Here is an 18,049-nt window from a genome sequence, read left to right as displayed (position 1 = left end):
CACAGGAGCACTCCAGCAGTTTGCTTTGTTTGGGGCATCTCATAGCTGCTATTCTTGAGAGATTTGTTTTTAAGGTATGTGGGGGAGACCCTCCCAATGAGGGTCTGGGCTCTGGCCAGGCCCTGGCTCTACATGGTTGGAAAATTGGCAACAAACCCAGATGTTTTCTGCCTCAATACTATATTCAAGTCTCTTGGCCTTGGCAATTTGACTCTATACCAACAGGACAGCTAGATCAAAATCAGTTAAACCTAAGATGCTGCGAATTGATGTACACCTCCCTAAAAGCAGAGATGACGCCGTTATCCCTGTAGATTAATTACATTGAATAAAATTAAATACAACAAGAGTAAACGAGCCGAGTAAGTCAGAACTGACCCAACTCTCGAGTCAGGGGATAAGAGCCGGTTGCAGGGATTTAATCGCGTTCGGTCCCACCGGTGTCGGGCCGGGACCGGTGCTCAGGAATGCCGGGAATGCCGGGAACCATCTCCCGTCGGGGACAGGGGGTGACCGGGCCGTCACGGGGCCCTGCTCGGTGCTGGGGGCAGCGCGGGCGGCAGGCCCGGGAGCGGGATCGGGGGGATCGCGACCGGGACCGCGCTGGGGCTCGGGGCCGCGCCGGGCACCGGGGCAGCGGCGGCCACTCACGGCTGCAGCGGTTTCCGCGCGTATCGCGATATCACCCTCAGCGCCGCCGCCCCGCCGTCGCCATCGCGCCGCTCCTCCCCGGGGGCGGAGCGCTCTGGGCCCCGGCGCGATGGAGGCGCTGCTGCGGCCGGCGCTGCCCGAGGACGCGGTGCGCTCCCGCCTGTTGGCGACGGCGGCGGGCCCGGGCGGCGAGGCGCTGCTGCGGCGCTGCGCTGAGCTGGCCCTGGTGCGCTTGGCCCCGCTCCTGGCCGCCTGCGTGTGGCAGCGGCAGCCGTTCCGCCTGCGCTACGTGCCGGGCCGCGGTGAGCCGGGAGCGGGCCGAGAGGTGCGGAGGGACTGGGAGGGGGACCCGGCGGCCGGGAACCGGGAGAGCATGAGGGGAGACCGAGGGTGTGTGAGGGGGAACCCGGCGGCCGGACTCGAGGAGTCTCTGAGGGAGAACTGGGCGGAAATCGTTTGAAGGGGATCCGGCGGCCGGGAACCGTGAGCTTGTGAGGGTGAACCGGGAGAGTGTTAGGGACACCTGGCAGCCGGGAATCGGAATCTTTTGAGGGTAATCCGGCGGCCGGAAACCGGGAGCGTCTGAGGGGGATCCGAAGTCCGGGAACCGGGAGAGTGTGAGTGGGGACTGAGAGAGTGTCAGGGGCACCCGGCGGCCGAGAACCGGGATCTTTTGAGGAGACTCCGGCGTCCGGGAACCGGCAGTGTGTGAGGGACGACTCGGCCGTGTGAGGAGCACCCGGGGGCGGGGGTGTGAGGGGAACTCGGCGGCCGGGAACCAGGAGCGTCTGAGGGGGGAACTGTGGCGTATGAGGGCAACCCGGCGGCCGGTAACCGACGGCGTGTGACGGGGACCCGGCGGGCTCGAACCGGGAGCGTGTGAGGGGGACCCGGCGGCTTCCCCGACACTCGGTGTCACAGCACGGGTTAACCCAGTGAGGCATCTGGTGCCACCTCCCTGCTGCAGCGGGGCCATCCCCGAGCACAGGACGCAAGATTGTGTCAGCAGGGTCTGGGATATCCGCAGTGAGGGAGACTCCGCAGCCCGTGTGGACAATCTGTTGCTGGGCACGGCGTTGCTGAGCCGCCTCTCCTGTCTGTGCCCCGTGCAGGCGAGATCCCGGCGCACTTGGGCGGCACCGCGGTGTTCGGGGATAAGGTGGAGGATGAGTGGTTCATTGTGTAGCTGCTGCGGGAGATGAGCAGGGAGTTCGCGGGGCTGGCAGCCAGGTAAGGCAGGTGCTGCTGAGCTGCTTTAGTAGGAGGGGTGCCAAGGGGCAGTGCCTGTGCTCTGAAGGTCCTGTCTTAGCATTGCCCATCCTTGGAGGTGTTTCCCCATCCCAGACACGTTGGAAGTGTCCAAGGGCAGGTTGGATGGGGCTTGGAGCAGCCTGGGCTAGTGGAAGGTGTGCCTGGCTGTGGCAAGGGTGTTGGAACCAGGTGTTGATCTTTAAGATCCCTTCTAACCTAAGCCTTTCTATGGGTTTATGAATATTAAAAAAACCCCAGCAGACATGAATTGAGAAGTGTGTTGTTGTGCTCTGCAAGGCTTTTCCTGCTAAGAAACCAATTTCTCCTTGGCCAGAATTGATGACAACGATGGAGAGTTTCTCTTGATAGAAGCAGCTGATTTTCTCCCAAAGTGGCTGAATCCTGAGAACAGTAAAAACAGGGTAAGAAAAACTTGTGTGCAGTTGGCAAGGGGGACCCAATGGCCTTTTCTGTAGCAGCTGGAGTTTTCTCTTGCACTTCTAGGCAAGTGGTCTGACTGCCTCTGAAAATCCAGAGTGCTGTCTGTCCCTGACTGTTGCTCCCTTCATAAGCACTCCTGTATCCACCTGAACTTTCTAGCTCTGCTAGTACTACTTGCATTATTTTATTTCTACTGTGTTGTGGAGTGTTTAGGCCAGAGGATTTGCTGCCCTCAGAGTAGGGAATACTCAGGGCTGGAGTGTTGCTGTCTCTGTAAGGACACAGGCTTTGTCTTGTTCAGGTGAAATAATGAGCAGACACCTTCACCTGGATATGGATGGCTGCTAATGGCAGTGGATTAAAATGAAGATCATTAATTTGGTCATTAGGAAAAAATTGTTCAATTATTTTTCCCCTACTCCAGGAGTCTTACAAGGGCTGGAACACAAGACCAAAATAGATTGCAAGTGTGTACCTAGAGTGTCAGGCTCATACTTTCCTTTTGTTTGAGGGAACAGACTGAGTGAGGGAGTTGAGAACGTTGCATTCAGGGCTTTACTTAGGATCAGGAACCAGCAGAGGTCGCAGGTAGCACCTGAAATGCTGCTTTTTAATGCCTGGGATGCTCTGAAGCAGTTGGGCTATGCTGGTTCTCCTGAAGCACTTTTCCAGTTGAAGAGAAACATGTAACAATTATTGTTGTTAAGGAAACAAGATGTATTTGATGAAACTTGTGCCAGTTCAAATAGGGATTTTCCAGAATATCAAGGATTTTTCCTAATGTATTTAGAATGACAAAAGTTTATATTTGCTTGGGGATTTCAATTTGGAACAAACTTTGTAAGGCCTGAAAAGCAATTTATCAGAAAAATCTTTCTAAGATATATTTTGAATGCAGTCTCAGGCACTGCCTGTAATATGGGTGCCTCCAAAGCCACTCTGGTGACCTGGAGGGAGTTTGCTGGCTGTCCCCAGCCCAGTCGCGCTGCAGGGAGTGTTTGTTTCTGCTCTGGCTGTTGCAGGTGACTTGCACTCGGTGTTTATATGCACAGCTGGTGCAGCAGCAGTTTGTTCCAGACAGACGCAGTGGATACACCCTGCCCGCCCCAGCTCATCCTCAGTACGGAGCCTGCGAGCTGGGCATGAAGCTGGTAATGATTGCTGGGGCATTTTGGCCTTGGTTCATGCATGCCCAGGGAATGGGTCCTTGTCTGGAGGTTGCCTGCTTGTCCAGAGAAATGTGAGCAAAGTCTGTCACACCTTGAGAACCTCTTGTTGTTGCATCTTTTATCTGCAGGCTCATGGCTTTGAAATGTTGTGCTCCAAGAGCAGTAAAGTGGCTCCTGATGCCAAGAGAAATGTGTTAAGCGGTCCTCTGTGGGAGAGATTCCTCAGGAGCTTGAAGGAGAAGGATTATTTCAAGGTCTGTGAGTATTTCAGAGTCTGTGGCTTTTAAACATTCCAGGGAAAATACATTTTAACCCTTGAACTTGTGTGAGGAGCTTGAACCCTTATCTCTGTGTGAAATGAAGTAATGTGTTTAAAGGGGACACGTGCAGGTTGTTCCCCTTTGAAAGTAATTTATTTTGGAAATTAAAAAGGAAAAAGCAAGATGTGGGGATTGATTAATTCATCTAAAGCAAGGGGAGAAATACACTTGAGTGAAGAAAACCCCCATATGTGATTGTGTGAGGTGTAACTGATTTCACTGGTTTACATTTCATTTCCACCCCTCTGGAATTCAATATTCTTCAAGATCCATACATAACACCATCGACCTATCTGGGCCCATGCAAGTGTAATTTTTATGTGTGTGTGGTTTTTGTCACTTCTGGGGGTTTTGGTGAGGTTCTGTGGGTTTTTTTGTTTCTTTTTTTAAGATGCCTTTGACTACTTTTTTGATGTTAATAAATGGGACATAAATTGACTACTTGTTTAAAGGTTATAAAATTGGACATCTTTATTGAGATTCTTAGGTTAATATCCTTTAATATACTTTAAATAGAGGAATGCCCCTTGGCTATATTGAGTTCCAAGTGTAGATGGCCAAGAGGTTTTAGTGGTTTTGGGTCTCTCAGCATTTCTGTGTGACCAACAGTTACCCTTAGGAAGCCTGACTGTGAGGAGGAAGGGGAGGGAGAATTGTTTGGGTTCATGCCTGTGACTTGCATTCAATAGGGAGAAATGGAAGGATCAGCCAAGTACCTGGAACTGTTGCACATGGCAGAAGATCACTTCCAGCAATCTGTTGCAGTGCCAGAAAGGTGAGAGCTACTTGAAATTCATGAGTGTCATATACCCTACAAATCCTGTAAGTGACCTTTGAAATGCTTGTTACAAACACCTGAACCCTTTTCTCCACTGCACATTGAACATGGGAGCTGTGGCCAGGACATACAAGTACAAATTCCTCTGGAATGCTCCACTGGGAGAAGTTCTGGCTTGAGTAACTCTTTTATCTTGGTTTTGTGAAATGCTGAGCTCTTCCAAGTGGATTCCAAGTGGTGACTGCAAAGCAATTTTTGCATGGTTGACTGTAGAAAGTGTAGAAAAGTTTCATTGAAAAGCAGTCCCAGTGAATAATGAATACAGGGTAATCTGTCTCCTTTTCTCAAGGAGCTGGCTGTGGATTTCTCTGGATGATCAAATCCAAAAAATAAATCACTGCAGAAATATCTGAGGCTTTGCCAGTCCATAATATCTTGACTGTTATTTTCTTCAGTTTCCAGTCTGTGCTGCTTGGGATCAGGTAATCTTAATATTTACCAAGGCAAATTGAATGTGAAGGAAAGGAGCCATGACCAATGGGCTTTGGAGCCATCAGCTGGGAATTGCAGGGACTGACTGTGTCCTGTTTTGGCCAGTGCTCTGTGTAGTGCTCTGGTACTTCCCCAGATTCATTTCCCTTTTTGATGTGCTTGCACAGAAGGAAAATGGAAGAATTCAAGTGAAAACCTGAATGCAGAGCATGTGATCCCATTGAATCCATTTCAGTAAATTGATTACTTCTAGCTGTGATGAAGTGAGCCCAGGTGATGAAATCCTGACACTACTACAGATAACCCCCATTGATGTGAAGGAATTTGAGAAATAAGCTTGTCTTCCTGCAGGGGATGGTGAGCTGGATGGGGGAATTATTCCTATTACAGATGATTATTTGTGGGGGGAGAGGGGCAATGCTGACAGCTGTGAAGGGAGAGCAAATCCAGCCTTCCTTAAGACTAAACACTGGGTTGGCTCTCCCAGTTTAGAGTAAGGCTTTCTTCCTCCACTGAGTGGCCAAAGGCTTCTCAGTGACTAGAATGGTCTCTCTTTAGTTTGAGCTCTGCAAAGCAGAGTTTTTAAGTAGTGACGAGAAATCTGCACTCAGTTCTTCTCAGCCTCTCTCTGGCTTTGCTGTGTGTGACCCAGGACCAGCACAAGAGCTGAACTGCAGAACTGAGCTGCAGGATGGTTGCAGCCCTGTCAGTCAGCTGGTTTGGGCTTGTGGGCCAGCAGGCTTGTGCAGAGTAACGGATGTGTGCTGTGTTCTTTCAGATGACAGCTGGCTGGATATTACACCAGGTGCTCTGGATCAGATGCTGAAGGGGACAAGAAATGAGTCCCTTCCTTCCCCAAATGAGGAGGAGCAAAACTATGACTTGGAAACAGTTGCTGAGAGCATGAAGGCTTTTGTGTCCAAAGTCTCCATGCAGGAAGGAGCAGAAATGCCATGGTAGTAGCCCCTGAAGTTTGGCTCTGGTGTGGAATGTTGCACTGTGCTGCAGCCCTGTGCTTGGTTCTGTGATGCAGAGAATCAGAGTTTGAAGGTGCTGTGCTGAGCAGGGCCTGAAGCAAAGCCAGAGCAGTGAACCTGTGCTTGCTTTAAATCAGCTTGGTGCCACTCTGGCACTGGTGCAGGTTCAAGTGCTGCAAGCTGAGCTGCTCTCTGTCCTTCAGTTGGATTTTGTGGTCTTCACAATTTTTCTCTTTTTATGCCAAGTATTCGTCCACTCACTGTTGGATGTCTAATGCACACAGGCTTCAAACTTCTGAGGCCTTTTAAATTCAAATGTCCCAACTTCAGTCCTGGCTTGCGAGAAATCAATATGGCTTGTGCCTGTGTCAGGCTTAGGCAAGCATAGAAGCTTCATTTCTTTAAAAATAATTTTAGATTTCAGGTCACCTGATGAATCCCATGTTACCTTTGATGTGGATTCTTTTACAAAAGCCCTGGACAGAATTTTAGGTGAGATTGCTTCTTTCTTTGAAACAAATGCCAGCACTGATTTCTTTGCTGTTGTACTTTGACACAACATCATGTGCAGGGGCAGACTCGGAGGAGCTGGATTGTGATGATCTAGATGAAGAGGAGGAGTTTGGTTTCTCAGCTGAGGATGATGAAGAGCTGGATGCTGGGAATGGAAGGCAGGAGCAGAAGGTGTCTCCTGAGGAGCTCGTGGGCAGTGTCAAGGCGTACATGAAGGAGATGGAGCGTGAGCTGGCACAGAGCAACGTTGGGAAAAGTTTCAGCAGCCACAAGAGAGGGGTGAGTGTGCCTTGAGCTCTGATTTGCAGCAGTAATTTCCAAGCAGGAAATGTGCTGCAAGTGGCCATTCTGAGTAATGGGATTGGAACCTTCCCACGTGCAAGCAAAATGTGCTGGACCTGCACCATCATACATTTTTTATAAACTGAAACTTAGCTAAGCTTGGAATTTGCCCATCTTTTCCAAGGCTTAGTTTTTGTTTCCCCATCTTTTCCCTGTTTTTAGTAGTAGGGCAAGAAGCTGCAGCTTCACTTGTAAGGTCCTGTAGTAGTTTTCTCCCATAGGAAGCTGAGCCAGGGCTCAGCAACACTTTGTGTCCCTCTCTTGAAACCTAATCTGGGTAATGGACAGTGGTGATTTTCAGCTGGCATGAGCATTTGGTGTCTGAATTCCTGTCTGTCAGGACTCAGGAGTGTACTGGACTCTTTTGGCTGCAGAATTGCTGTTTCTTTTCTCCTGTGGTTTGCCCTTTTTTTTCCCCCCTTAAATCTGCTCGTGCAATTTGATAAAGCTTTCTCTTTGTACTGTCTGCAGGCAAGTTCTGTTGGAGCAGCCCCATGTGAGAGTGCTGGCCCTGATTGTGGAGCTGAGGCTGCTGAGCTGGCAGCCCTGGCTGTGGATATGAACCTGGTGGCAAAGCTGCTCGAGTCCCGCAGTGCCCAGGCTGGCCTGGCAGGACCCAGCTGGAACATTTACAGAGCCTGGGGGTGAATTTACCTGAGAGCACAGAGCTCACTGGCAGCTGAGCAAGGCAGGGAGAGCCTTGGCACAAGACATGGCTGCTGGGGAGATGGAGCACAGACACACGAGCAGGATGTGGGAGAAGAGGCCAAAGGTTTGAATTTGGAGCATTCTGTTCATTTTTGTGTCACTTCAGCAGAGTGAATTTACCTGCAGAAGCTTCTGTTTGCACACTGTCTTGGGTGGAAATGAGATTTTCCTAATGTTAGCACATTTTCAGAAATCTGGGAAATGATGTTGAATGCATGACTCAATTGAGGTTTTGTTTTATTACAACACCTCTCTCCCATTTTTCATTCAGTGATCCAATTTGCCACATTTCTAAAACGTCCTTTTATCCATTGCTGAGTGGGGTCAATATCTGGGGAGCAGTTCTTGTTCTGAAAATGCTGCTGCCTTCAGGGGCAGGTGGGGAAATACCACATTGCAGGAAGAGTAATTGGACCAAATGTGTAAATATTGGCCAGCAGTATTTTTTAAATTTATTTCAATCAAAACAGAAATACATCTTGACTACTGAATTTTTTGAAGGTATGCATAACTTCCTCAGTGCAGTATCAGTTCTTGGAGTGAAAGTATTTTTGTAATTGTTCATTTTCTGAATGAATTCCATTATTGCTGAATGTTGATATACAGCTACTGCTGGCATGATGTGAGCCCAGGCTGAGCAGTTTGGGGTTTTTTCAGTGAAAATGTGGCTGGAAGGCATGCAGCATGTTGCTTTCATGTGGAATGAAAAATCTATTTTAAATATGAGAACTTAGGTTTTCAACAAGTTAAATTTGATATAAAATACATAGAAATTCTTGATACACAGACAGCAACAGTGCAGTCCTGCTGGGTCCAAATCAGCTTCTTAATTTCTCTTTATTTCATTTTCATTCAGCAATGAATGAGTTGTCCTGCACTGTTGTTGTGTAATTTCCTTTGTCAGCAGTTCAGGGAGAGCACTGGCAGGTTGGACAGGGATTAGAGATGGACAGCAAGAGCTGGGAAGTGTGAAGAAGGTTCTGCTACATTTCAAGCAATTTGGACTGCTGAGAGGTGAGAGACTCAGACAAATCTGTGGTGGAAAAATGGGGTTAACAGAGGGTTTTTAATTGAGACAAGGCTAATGAGCAGTTAGTGGTGGAAAACAGAGGTACTTGAACCTTGCGAAGTGTTGGTGTTTGACCAGGGAAGGTAATTTACACTGAAAATTCATAAAATTCTCTACTGACGAGTAGTTAGATCAAGTTTAGATACTTTAAAAACATAATTGAGTTGAAGAACATGATCACATTGAACTGCTGTGTGGCCTGTGCTATAGAAAAGGTCCAAATAGATGGAAGGACTCCCTTAGTGCATGAGCAGAACTTTTAAGCTGAGGTTCAGAACAAAGCTGCTCTTTTGCAAACACTCCAGCTGCTGTTGCTGCTTGGATAATCTGACTTTTCCATCAGTGGGGCTGGGATTTCTCTGGGGCTCTGCTCATCCCAACTCTTTCCATTTGTTCAGCAGCTTCCCAGGGGAGCCCTGCAAGGCTCTGGGAGTGCTCCCAGGAGAGTTTGCCATGGAAGAAGAAGCATTTCCATGCTGCCTCTTCCACTGCTTTGAGGTAACACACCAGGCATCTCCACTTTTAATTCTGAGAGTGTTTTTAGTGAAGGAAGCCTGATGGAATTAATTAGGGAAGACAAGAGGTGTGTGGTTCCCTTTCAATGGATTTCTGTCCAAGTGTATTCTGGAGTTGTTTAACTGGTTAATTTTCCCTTATAGTCTGTGCTTCAACTGGGGGAATCCCCATTCACCTGCAATGTTGAGGGAATCAATGGAAAGGAACCCTGCCTTGGCCGTTATTTCAGGGCTATCAATGGATGGGGAATCCCCATTTTCTTGCTGAAATAGATCAGGGAACACCCTTTATGATGGGATTTATGGGTTTGAAATGAGAGCAAACAATTTTCAATTTTCATCCTCTAAGTTTAAAATGACAAGGAATCTTTATTATCCCTTATTTTTTAGAGTTTAAGTTGGTAGAAATCCCCACTGATTGCATAATTTGATGGATTGATATTGCAGGGCAAAAAAAAAGGCTGGAAAAAAAAGGTGGCACTGAAGAGCAAGCAAAAAATAGTGGAAAAAAATTTTGCAGAAAATAGTGGGAAATGAAGGTCGGAAAAAGGTGGCAAAAAAGGGCAGTATAAAAAATGAGAGGGAAAAAATTGGCAAAAAAGTGGGGAAAAAAGGCATCAAAAAAAGGGGGGAGAAAGGACTGAAAAAGTAGGAAGAATTAGCACAAATAATGGGGGGAAAAAAAGGGCAGCAGGAAAAGGTGGGACGAGTCAATAAATGGAGATGGCATAATGGTGAAAAGGTGGCATTTAGGAAGCAGGAAAGCTCTAGAAAGGTGAGGAGAAAAGGGTGCGAAACATGAGAGGAAAAAGGATGGGAAATATGAGGGGAAAAGAGCAGGAGCCCCAGAGACACCCCCAGAGCTCAGGCCCCCCTCCCCAATCCCACAGACACCCTCAGGTACCCCCAAGAGAGCCCCTGCAAACCCCACAGACACCTGGGCCTGGATTCCTGCAGGAACACTCGGGAACAACTGGGCTCCTTGCAGCGGGATGGAAACAACGGCCAGGGCTGGGAATGTGTGCCCACTGTGCTGCCAGGCTGGGAATCAGCTGGGTGGGGCCGTGCCATGGCAAAGGCTCCTGAACAAGTGCCAGGTCTGTGGGCTGCAGCTGGAGCTGAGAAGCAAAGGGATTAGTCCAGGCAGGAGAACATCCCCTCGTGGGGTACTGCTGCAAAGTGGGCATGTTTGGAACAGAGCCTCTCCTTCAGCAGGCCAATGCTGCCAGATGGAAATTGCCAAGGGCACGAGGCTGGGCAGTGAAGAGCAGAGCTGCTGTGAAGGGAAAGCTCAGTTCATTCAGAGAGATCACACAGGTCCCTTGAGCACTGTTACAGGTAGGAAACAGAAAATGAGAGATTTCCAGGAAAGCCTTTGTAGTTTGGTGGGGAAAAGGAGTCGTGATACCCAGTGGCTGCAGGGATGGTGATCCAAATGAGTTCTGAGCAGATTTCCTTTATTTTTTCAATTGGAGAGGGTTATTAACCTTAGCTGCTGTTGCAAGGCCAAACAGTTTTGGAATCTCTTCTAGTTTCATCTAGCTGTCCTCCATGCTGCATACTCACAGCAGCCATATTTAACTGTCATATGATGTGTGAATTTGCTTGTGTCCCTATCCCAAATGTCATCCTTCCTGGGTTTTCAGCTTCTTTTTATGTGCTAGTAAATCTTCTGCGTACCTCTGCAGTATTTCCATGGGTAAACCCACTGAAGAGCACAAGCTAAAGGATGCTACCTCCAGCTGAGCACAGGGAGCAGTGGGAAAGGATGTTCTATCAGCATTTTCTGTCCCTGTGCTGATACTGTTCTCCCTGGGAGGGAGCTGGGAAATCCCTATTTCTGCTGCTGTGCTCTTCCTGATGTGTGTCACAGCTGATGCCAACCCCATTTTCCCAGTGTAATGATGATTCTGGACATGTCTGAGTGTACCTGCTGGCCTTGGAAATGCCACTGATGGTTATTAAGGAGAAGGCAAGTCCCACCATTTCTGTGTGGGAACGGAAATGTGTGGCCGTCCCTCAGTGCAGCTCTTTTGGTGACAGCGGTGGGTGGCCATTCCTGGTGCAGTTCTGTTATCATTTTTTCTTATACCATTCTATTTTATTCCTTTGACACTTCCCACCCTTTGCCATTCCTCACTTCTTACCCAGCACTGCCCCAATGGTGCCTGGGTGCAGCTCTTTGAGAGAACAGGGCCCGTCCCAACAGGCGGCTGCTGCAGCCAGGGCAGGGGCAGGGCAAAGCACATCACAGCGCTGGTGGTGCTTGGAGACTGTTGGCTTTTGGAGTTCAGGCAGATCAAATGAATCTCAGTTGTCAGAGATTTCCACCACCTGCTACTGCTCCCTTCTTTTCCTAGATTTGACAGCTCTTCCTTTCTTCCTACAGAGCTGGAAAGCAAAATGCCTGCCTGCCCCATGGCCATGCCCACCACCTTGTCCCTCTTTCTCTTCCCTTTACTTGATGCCACTTCCTCCCTGCTCCTCCTCTCTCTGCCAGCTCCAGGAAAGCCATTTCCCCCACTGGCACCAGCTGCCTCCTGTCCCTCGCTCCCATTTTGCCCACTCTGAACTCCTGGAGCCGCCTGCCCGCGGAGCCGCAGCCGCCGTGGGGCCGGGTAATGGTGCAGGGAATGCTGGCAGGGATTCTTGGGCTGGGCTGGGCCAGGCCAGGTGCCCGGGGCCAGCAAAAGCACTCTGAGCCTCTGCTGCTGCCCCTGGGCAGGCAACAGAACACAGCAGGAAAGGCTCGGGGCTCTCAAGAGAGGCAGCCAGAGATCTCTCACCCATCATGGGCATTGGAAGCCTGGCGTGGGGCCATTAATTTCCATTGAATGTATTATGAAAGAAATCACAACAAGAGAGTGAGTAGGCTGCCAAATCCTAAAAATGCACCTTCTCCACACTGTTCTCTCCTTCCTGGGCTTCACTTTATCCACAATTCCCTCCCTCTCTCCTCCCCACACAGTGACACAGAGGGATGGGGGTTACAGTCACATCATGTCACTGCATCCCCCTCAGGGAGACAAATCTGTCTTGCTCTGTTGTCATCACGGGGGTTCCATACTGTTGTCTCCTTATCGCAGATGTTTCACACTTTCTTGGTGTTTTCTCCTGGGTAGCTCCTCAGAGCACTGACTCTTCATTCTTCACAAAGTGGCCAACTGACTCCAGTTCCCTTCCCAACCTGCCAGCCCACTCTTTCATAGCACTCTTCTTCTCATTGGTTACAGCTGTGGCCTGTTAAAATCAGGCCTATTCCTAATATTTGCTAATTGCCCCATCTGCAACTCCTTAGGGGTAAGATTACTTTCTGGACCATCTTTATTTTCTTATATTCTATCCCCCTACACTGCTCCAGCCTGGGATTCCTCCCACAGGAGGACAGTCAGATCCTTTGTGACAGTGTCCTGGTTCAGGGCAAATTTGGGCTCCTCTAGGAAAGCAGATTCATTTGGCTCCTCCCTGCAACCAATCTGGGAGAAAATACCTCCTTGGAGAAAAGTGGAAAAAAACTATTTATTAAACAATAAAACCCCTTGCTGCTCCAAAAGAGATGACAAACTGAGAAAGTCCTCCTCCAGGTTGCAGTTCAGCTCACTGAGTCTCCCATCAGTCCCTCTGGTGCTGGAAATGTTGTGCCCCAGGCCCAGCCCGGCAGGCCACAGGTGTGAGCTGCTGGTGCTCTTCTGGGTGTTCAGTCCAGAGCAGGTTCAAACAGGTCCGAAAAAAGGGGAAAAGGAAAAAAAAACAGAGTCCAGGGAACTTCTTTGCCTCAGCTAGCTCAACTAACTAAAAGCCAAGGAGAGCTCGATCCTGTTGTCTGTCCATCTGCAGACAACACAGTCCAGGAGCAGGAATGTGGAGGAGTGAGAGCAGTGTCTGAAAACAAAATGCGTGCTTCTTCTCTCCCCTCTTCACTCTCTGGAAGACGTCTTAAAGAGGCAAAACTTATTATTCAGCATAAACAGAAGAAGACGATTTGGGCTAAAAGCATCATATAGTCAACTTGGACAGACAGACAGACCATTCCCCACAGTCAGGTGCCTGATGCCAATAGTGGGATTCCTCCTCAGCATGTGTCAGCGGTTCTTCCTCCTCTTCCAAAGACAGTTCACAAGTGCCACATTCAGACCAGTTGGTGATGATTTCCAAGAGGCCAGGAAGATTTGGATTTCCCATTGGAGCTTATTGTGTCATGAGGGCAATGCACTCACTGCAGGCAGCGTCGGTGGCAGGATGGATTGCAGAGACTTTTCCTTTGCAGCCCCAGCCCAGTGCTGGCACTGGGGATGAAGAGGCACTGAGGTGACCCTGAGAGGAAGTGCAAGGCACAGGGCGCAGCTGAGGAAGGACAGCGCTGTGCTGGGCTCAGAGGTGAAGCTGGCACTGCCCAGTGTGCAGAAGACACTTTCTGCAGCCCCTGTTAAAGGGAAGCTTGGGCCTTGCTGCAGAGATACGGCCGCTCATTGGAGCAGTTGTCACTCCTCAATCTCTTGTCAGCCAGGTACACGCACTGGGAACTGCCGAGGACAGGAAGCCTGCAGGGAGGAGCAGAGGCAGCGCTGGCTGCCAGGGGAAGCCCTTGTGCCCCTGTGCCCCCAGGCCCTGCCCGGCTCCCCGGCACTCACCGGGAGCTGTAGCTGCTGCCGTCCCCCCAGTGCAGGCGCTCGCCCCGTCTGCGCAGCCCGAGCCAGTAACCGAAATTCCCACAGAGGCGGGAGAGCAGATCCTGCCCAGGAGAGAGGAGTGGGAGCTGCCCCGGCCCCTCGGGGGGACACGTGCCCGGGGCTCCCCCCGCACGCCGGGGCTCCTTCCCTGCAAGGCCCCGGCCCAGGGCTGCAGCCCCGGCCCTGCGAGCACCGAGCCCGGCCCAGGAGCGCCCCCAGGCTGCCCTCAGCCACCCCACAGCGCCCGCAGCCCCTCACTCACCATGGCCTCCTCATCCTTGGCAATGGCCAGGGAGGCCCCGAGCTCGGAGCACCGTTCCTGACCCTGCTCCCACGTGCTGAAATCCCGTGAGAAGTAGTAGCAGACCCCCTTGTACCCAACCCAGCCATGGGGACAGCCCAGAAGAGACGGCAGAGTCACAGGTGTGACTGGAAGCTGTGGTGCTGCTGCAGGGGGAAGAGGAGAAGGTCTGAGGATTCCCCTGTGCAGGGAGCAGGGAGCCCGCTCTGCCCCGCGGGGCTGGGCCCAGGCTGCTGCCCCTCCCTTACCTGCCAGCACAGCCAAGGCCGCCCCCAAAGCCAGCACCAGCACCAGGAGCAGCAGAATCAGCGCCACTGTGCCCACGGGATGGCACCTGAACCATTCACCTGGAGCAGGAAAGAGCTGCTGGCTGCCAGAAGCAGAGCCGGCCCTGCAATCTGCTCAGCCCATGGCCAGGGAGCAGAGCAGGGAGCCCTGAGCCAGTGTGGCCCTCCCTCAGCTGGCAGCCAGAGAGCCCAGAGCCTGGCCACAGGCAGGGACACAGCTGTGGGGACAGGCAGGCACACAGCTGTGGGCACAGACAGGCACACAGCTGTGGGGACAGGCAGGGACACAGCTGTGGGGACAGGCTGCAGCAGGAGAACTGCACAGCCTTGGGGGCAGCTGGGGCTCTTGCTTCCAGCCACGGATGGGGCCCAGCAGAACACGAGGCCTCTTCCAGACATCGGGAAACAGCCACACACCTGCCAGCCCTGGCCTTGGGAGGGGACACTGTCCCCAGCCTTTAGGCCACAGGGGTGGCCCTGCACTCACCCAGGAATCTTCTGAGGTTCCTTTTGTGTTCATTGTTGGTTGCTGGTGTTCCCTGGGGAGCCAGGGGCTCCCTCACACTCCCATTTTTGGTGCAGAATCCATTCTCCACATCTGCACTCACTGCATGCTCACAAGTGGCATCCTCCTCCTTATGCCAAGAGGCTTCTTGGGCCTCAGGCAAGTGTGGAACCGCGGCTGCTGGTCCCTCCTGGGGATGCTGGGGCCCATTCACAACTCCACAAATGGAGCAGAATTCACTCTTCTCCAGCGCACAGGCAGCATCTCTCTGCCCAGAACAAACAGCACCTTGCTTGGGAGACATCAGGAGTGCTGCTGGCAGATCCTTTGGGAGCTCGGCCTCGGGAACAGCTTTCCAGCTGCGCTGATGGTACCCTGAAAGGAACACGATGAGAGGTTGCTGCTGGTGCCGGCCGTGCGGGGGTTCAGGAGGGCGGTGGGAGCTGTGGCTGCGCTGTCGGCGCTGCCCAGAGGTGCGGCAGCAGGTGCGGAGACAAGCGCAGCCTCCGGGAGCTGGGGCAGCACCACCGCGGGTCGCAGCTGGTCTGGAGCCGCCTCCGAGCTCCGCCGCCGCGTCGCCGGGCTCCAGGTGCCGCCACCGCTGCTGAAGGAAACGAGCGCTCCGCCCGCCGCCCCTCCCATCCCGGCCAGACTCCGCGGGCACTCGGGCTGCTGCCGCTCTGCGCTCACACTCCGCGGGCACTCGGGCTGGTGCCGCTGTGCGCTCACACTCCGCGGGCACTCGGGCTGGTGCCGCTCTGCGCTCACACTCCGCGGGCACTCGGGCTGGTGCCGCTGTGCGCTCAGACCCCGCGGGCACTCGGGCTGGTGCAAAAGCCTTGCTAAGAAAAAGGGCCCCACTCTGTTGAAGCTGGTCGAGAACCTTAGCCCCTTGGAAGCCCCTTCTGGGGCTCTCAAGAGTGAATTACGGCAGGGATTTTTGGAGTGAGCCTGGCCCGGTGCCGGTACCAGCAATTCCCACGAGTTCCTTGTGCCGGCTTCCCCCATGTCCCCCCCGGCCCTCACCGCGGTCGTCTCCGCGGACCCCCCCACCGCGAGCCCCGAGCTGGGGCAGCACCGACCGCGAGTCCCACCTGGTCTGGAGCCGCCTCCGGGCTCCGCCGCCGCCGCCTCGCCGGGCTCCGGGCGCCGCCACCGCTGCGGAATGAAACGGAGCGCTCCGCCCGCCGCCCCTCCCGTCCCGGCCAGACTCCGCGGGCACTCGGGCTGCTGCCGCTCTGCGCTCACACTCCGCGGGCACTCGGGCTGGTGCCGCTCTGCGCTCACACTCCGCGGGCACTCGGGCTGGTGCCGCTCTGCGCTCACACTCCGCGGGCACTCGGGCTGCTGCCGCTCTGCGCTCACACTCCGCGGGCACTCGGGCTGCTGCCGCTCTGCGCTCACACTCCGCGGGCACTCGGGCTGGTGCCGCTCTGCGCTCACACCCCGCGGGCACTCGGGCTGCTGCCGCCGCAGCTCGGGGCTCTTGCTGTGGGAGGGTTTTGGCTCCTCAGCGTGCGGCAGCGATGCCGAGCAGTAGGGGAGCAGCGAGCGGGGCGGCAAAGCGAGTAGCGCGCCGCCGGGACACCGACGTTCCTGTCTCGAAAAAGGGTGCTAAGAAAAAGGGCTCCACTCTGTTGGAGCTGGGGAAGAAGCGCAGCCCCGGGGAAGCCGCTTCTGGGGCTCTCAACAGTGAATTCTCGCAGGGATTCTTGGGCCGTGCTGGGCCAGGCCAGGTGCCCGGGGCCAGGAAAAGCGCTCGGAGCCTCTGCTCCTGCCCCTGGGCAAGCAACAGAACACAGCAGGAAAGGCTCGGGGCTCTCAAGAAAGGCAGCCAGAGATCTCTCACCCATTTAAGTGTAACAAGCCTGGAATGGGGACATTAATTTTACTTGAATTTATTATCAAATAAATTGGAGGAAGGGAATGAGAAGTACACCAAATCCTAAAACTGCACCTTCTCCCTGTTAAGAATATGAAGCTTGACTAGGCCAATATTAAAGCAGCAATCAATTTATTATTTAATATGGTGAAGTATGAGCAATACAGTGCCGGGTACAGTGGGGGAAGTTTTCCCTCCAACTGCACAGCGATAATTGATGGTTACAGGTATTTATAGGGGTACTCATCAGCTTTTTCAGCAGTTTCTATTTCCAATTTTTTTACTCATCAGCAATTTTTATTCCAAATTATTACATCACGATTCTATACATTATTGTGATCTTAGTTTCTCAGGATGTATCTCAAAGGAGTATCCCCAGATGGTGACGGTCTAGTTTCCGAAAAAAGAAAGACTAATCCCATCTGGTGGGGTCCAGCTCCCCAGATGTGTGTCCACCTTTTAATTGCAGAGACTCTAAATCTCATAACAGTGATGTCCAGCTTCCCTTTGGTCGAAACCATAAACCCTTGAGATGATGTTCATCTTTCTTTCTCAAGCTGTTTTTCTCTGCTTCAATAAGGCATGAGATAGGCATATTTCCTTTATATGTATTCCAAAGCTACAGTTTCAAGGATACAAGTAATATTCTAAAATTATACTTCAGAAGGTTATTATTGCAGAGCTTTTTATGGATTAAATGCAAGCAAAAGGGAACATCCTTAACACCTTAATTCCAATGCTCCTAAATCAACCAGGGTTAATTGCAAACAAAAGGTAGGCTCAAAGGCCTTTTTCCATGCTTTATTTTCCTCAGTTATTATTAGAATTCACAACTATCCCATTGTCGATGTCCACACATTTCGCATTCGCAAGTACACACGTTGCCTGTTTGTACCTGACACGAAACACAGCTTTGCATCTCACACCCCTGATCCAGGACGGGCCCACTGGGTCTGGGGGGATTTGTGGGGATTTTGCGAGGGTTTTGGGGATTTCGGGGTGACTTTTTTGGGCTTCTGGGGGATTTTATTGTCAGTTTCAAAGGAATTATTGGAGGTTTTGGGATGCAATTACTGGGCGAGAATTACGTGATTTTTGGGCTTTTGTATTTTGGGGGATTTTATTGGGGTTGTGAGGGGTTTCTTGAGAAAGGATTTATTGAAATTATTTGGAGTATT

General features: G+C 51.7%; 1 pseudogene; it reads left to right on the top strand.

Annotated features, from left to right (window-relative positions):
- The first annotated feature begins 760 nt into the window (after nt 1-760).
- Nucleotides 761-7,779, top strand: LOC128943503 (protein ecdysoneless homolog; annotated as a pseudogene).
- Nucleotides 7,780-18,049: the final 10,270 nt, after the last annotated feature.

This window comes from Melozone crissalis, unplaced genomic scaffold, assembly GCF_028551555.1.
Source record: "Melozone crissalis strain CALT ecotype California unplaced genomic scaffold, PUWL_Pcris_2 ptg000046l_1, whole genome shotgun sequence".
NCBI classification, from domain to species: Eukaryota; Metazoa; Chordata; class Aves; order Passeriformes; family Passerellidae; genus Melozone; species Melozone crissalis.
Note: the sequence above shows the minus strand (reverse complement) of the source record. Positions and strands in the feature narration are given on the sequence as shown.